General features: G+C 43.2%; 1 pseudogene; it reads left to right on the top strand.

Annotated features, from left to right (window-relative positions):
• Nucleotides 1–2,760: 2,760 nt before the first annotated feature.
• On the top strand, nt 2,761–4,175 carry LOC147440999 (uncharacterized; annotated as a pseudogene).
• Nucleotides 4,176–4,637: the final 462 nt, after the last annotated feature.

Raw genomic sequence — 4,637 nt, 5'->3', positions numbered from 1 at the left:
TACAATAAACTTTGACAGTCGAAGGAATAAAATACCTTTTGTATGGTTCCGTTGGATTTGAATGCCAAGACAAGAGTGAATCTCTCCAAGATCCACCATATCAAATGCAGAAGACAATAACTTTTTCACTTGCTGAAGAAATCCCAAATCATTGGAAACAAGGATCGTATCATCCACATAAAGAGCAAGAATCACAAAACTGCTACCTTGGCGTTTTATGTATAAGTTGGGGTCTGACGAGCAAGAGATGAATCCTTTAGAGGTGAAAAAAAGATCAAATTTTTTATACCAGGCTCGCGAAGCTTGTTTGAGACCATATAGTGCCTTATGGAGTTGAGCAACAAGGTCTTCTTTACCTGGAATAACAAACCCTTCTGGTTGTTCCATATAAATTTCCTCTTCCAAGTCACCATTAAGAAAATCAGTTCGCACATCCATTTGATGAGCTTCTAAATCAAATTGAACAGCAAATGCCAATAAAACTCAAACACTTGTAATGCGAACAACTGGTGAAAAAGTCTCTTGATAATCAACACCAGCTACTTGGGAGTAACCTTTTGCAACTAAACGCACCTTGAACTTGTCAAAAGATCCATCTGCTTTTACTTTTGTCTTATACACCCACTTACATTTAATAGCTGTACGACGAGGAGGTAATTCAATTAGTATCCATGTACCTTTAGAGATAAGAGAATCGTACTCTGCTTCCATAGCCTCTTGCCATTGATCCTTTTGTGGTGAAGAGATAGCTTCATCATAAGTAACGGGATCTTCAGAAGTAGAAAAAGCATTATGAGCAATATCATCATCATAAACATGACATGAGCCATGTTCAAAATCAATAGGCAGATCAACAAAAATATCAATATCATCATTGGCAACATTTGGAATGGATGGTTGTGAAGAGGAAAGTTGCTCTATAGGAAGAGTTTCATCTTCTGAAAGAAATGGAAAAGCCTGAAGCAATGATTTAGTATCATCAGAATCATCCATGGACCATGAACCTCCCATAAGCTGTTCGTTAAAAGTAGCATCACGATTCACAATTACTTTCCTTGAGGAAGGGTCATAGAATTTGTAGCCTTTGGAAGTGTCAGCATATCCAATAAAAATAACTTTAAGACCAGGAGCATCAAGCTTTGTTCGTGTTTCTTTGGGAACATGAATATAAGCAATACATCCAAAGGTTCGAAAATGAGATACAGAAGGAATGTCACCTGTCCATGCTGTGATGGGTATCTTACCAGAGGGTGCAGTAGTAGGAAGATGATTTTGAATAAATGATGCTGTCAAAGTAGCTTCAACCCAGAAAACACGAGATAAGCCAGAATGAATCAGCATACATCTTACAGCATTGAGAATAGTGCGATTCTTTCGTTCAGCAACACCGTTCTGTTGAGGCGAATATGGAATAGTGTGTTCATGATGAATTCCACTGTCAACATAGTAACTCACAAACTCTCGAGAAACATATTCGCCTCCATTGTCACTACGAAGCTTCTTAAGGCGACGACCAGTTTGAAGTTCTGCAGCCTTGTGGAATTGTTTGAAAACAGATAAGGCTTCAGATTTTTGTCTAAGTAGAAGTACATTCGTATACCTTGAGAAATCATCAATGAAAGTAATGAAGTAGCGATATTGTGATCTCGAAGAAGGTAGAGGTCTATTGCAATCTAGGATTTGGGATGATGGGATCAGCTTTAAATTGGTCTAATTAGTAGCTTGATTAGGAGATTCAATATCTTAGATATTGCAATCGATCAACTTCTTTGTTTATATTAAAATATTCTTCACTCACATTAAAACTAACTAGTGCAATCACTCCATGTGTGCAAATTGTTCACATTAACAGATTATTTACTCACACTAAAACTAAGTAGTGCAATCACTCCACATGTACAAAATTAAAATAAGAATCACATGCAAAATTCATCACGATGAGAACAGCATTAAGACTTTTAATACTGGTGAGATTTTTTACCTGGCTAGTCAAATATACATGCACTTTAAGCTAAGGGGGGGAGTAGAAGAACATCTGAAGAAAAAGTGGAAAGTATGATGGAGTTCCAAACAACGGTCTTACAAATTTAAATGCTTATAGGCTTGATGGTCTAATTAAGAGTTCAATTAGGAGATTCAATATCTTAGATCTTTTACAACGGATCGGATTTTTGTTCACGTAAAAAGATTCTTTACTCACACTAAAACTAAGTAGTGCAATTCACTCTAGGTGTAGAAAAGCAAAAGAAGTATGACATGCAAAATTAGTCACGGGATATGGTGACGCATGTCTTCAAGTCCATCTGCCTTAAAGAAAGTATTAGGTTAAAAGATTCTAAGTTACTCACACTAAACTAAGTAGTGCAACCACTCTAGGTGTAGAAAATTAAGGTACCTTTTATTCCAATTCTCTCTCTCTCTCTCTCTCTCTCTCTTGCGCGTGCGCGCGCACACACACACACAAAAGAATCATCTCCAGAGTCACAACAATCGTCAATTGATTGTTGACCTTTCATATAAATCACTCTTATGATTATTTACTCACACTAAAACTAAGTAGTGCAATCACTCCACATGTACAAAATCAAAATAAGAATCACATGCAAAATTTATCACGACGAGAAAAACATTAAGACTTTTAATACTTGTGAGAAAGCAAAAGCAGTATGACATGCAAAATTAGTCACGCGACATGGTGAGGCATGTCTTCAAGTCCATCGAACTTGAAGACATGGTGAGGCATGTCTTCAAGTTCATGTTTAAAAAACAAAATCTAGAAATGCAATTGGCGTGAGTGAGCAGAAGAATTCGCAGGTGGGTGAAATCATGTAAAGAGGATCGACTGAAATCCAGAGCAAGATGACTAAAGCATACACACAAGCAAAAGGGTGGAGCCAGCCTTCACCTTTACTAATTATAAGGAGCTAGCACACCATTACTTAGGTATATAAATGTGTGTGCTGATGAACCAGTTTTCCCAAGCACCGCGTTGATCATCAGCTTGTAGCCTTGTAGTCGATAAGATCAGCAAAAAAATGGGCGCTGGCAACCTTTTGGCCTTGGTGGCCAGAGTACAGTCATTCCGCATGAAGAACACGGCCCCCCTTCACCTAGCGGCAAGCGCAGGTGCAGGTGCAGAGGAAGGTGACGTGCAGCTACTCATGGGCAGCTTCCATGCCGACCTGACACAGCGGGTCGGGCAGCTGCTGCTGCAAGGAGGAAGCGCGCATCTCAATTGGCTGCTTGACGCCTGCGCCTGCACGCTCTCCACCCACTCCGCTCTTGCCTCTGCTCTCAAGAATGCGCTTGCGCCTCCACCCGCCAATCAGCGCGCCGATGAGATGCTGAGCTGGCTGGACGCTTGCACCTCTCTCAAGCAGGTGGCAGACGACGTGGACCGCCAGCTGGGCTCCCTTCAGGCAGCGCTAGTTCAGAGCGCCCGAGGAGTACAGACCTCCAGAGCAGGTCGCCTGGCAGCAGCACGGCGGCTGCGACCGTGCTTAGATGGCCTTCAATCGCTCAGCAGTGCCCAATACAGGCCCATCAAAGAGGTGCAGGCGGCCTTGCTGCTGGCGGCCAAGCGCGAGCTGCTGGCACCTGCAGCTAATTGTCGACGTGATCCCGCAGCACAGCCCCTCCATCACGCCTTGGATGGCACCTTGCTCATATCTCTGCTAGTGCTGGCCTCCGCCATCGCAGCCTTCGCTCCCCCCCTCCGATCATCATCTGGCGCCATCCGCAGCGCCTGCAAGATCGTCGCCTCCAGCTGCAAGAGCGCCAGTAGCCTAGCGACGGCAACGATGTGGGGTGGGCCCCTGTAGCAGCTACAGTGTGACCTGAAGCAGGAGGACATGGGCGCTCTCTTTTTCGAGCTTCAAGGGCTGCACTCCGCCGCCGCCTCCATCCACGCCACCGTCTCCGGACCAGCTCATGCAGATCAGGCTACTGTTGCGGATCTGAGGCAGAGAATCGACAGCGTGCACAAGCGCTCGCAAGAAGCCCGAGCGTGTGTCACCGTGCTCCGCTCGCAACTGGCCTCCATCTTCCAGTCCCTGCTGGTGCTCCGCCTCTCTCTCCTCGCCCTCCCTTGAGAGACTGGCTGGACCCACGTCCTTTTTCAAAAGGTTCCGGCCTCCGCCTGTGAATGTAAATACATTCAATTCCAATTTCCACTCTCTCCCTCTGTCTCTATGTGAGTAAAAGAAATTTGGGCTTCCCTTTCAATTCCAATTCTCTCTCCCTCTCTCTCTCTCTCTCTCTCACACACACACACACACACACAATGTTTCTTTTTGAGCTCTCAAACAATGTTGCTACTTGAGTCAGGTAGAGGCAGCATGAACTTGCAATTCTAAAGCATTGACCACCTTTATCATAAGCAGCCATGATAACGCTAGCACTAGCCGACTATAAGTAAAAATAATAAATAAAACAAGAGGAGTAATAATGCATCATTAAGCTTAGCTCCCCATTTTCATTGGATCTACTAAGTGTGTGAAACAATCCAAATGAGAAAACATAAAAAACAAACTTAATAAGTTGCAAAGATTATCGAGTATTTTTCTTGATATTTGGAACGAGTGTCCTTTTTTAACAAATAACTTAATAAGTGACAATGTTGCTACTTGAGTTAGGTA

This window comes from Adiantum capillus-veneris, chromosome 15 (genome assembly GCF_014529385.1).
Source record: "Adiantum capillus-veneris isolate H3 chromosome 15, ASM1452938v2, whole genome shotgun sequence".
Taxonomy (NCBI): Eukaryota; Viridiplantae; Streptophyta; class Polypodiopsida; order Polypodiales; family Pteridaceae; genus Adiantum; species Adiantum capillus-veneris.
This window is presented reverse-complemented; position numbering and strand designations above follow the sequence as displayed.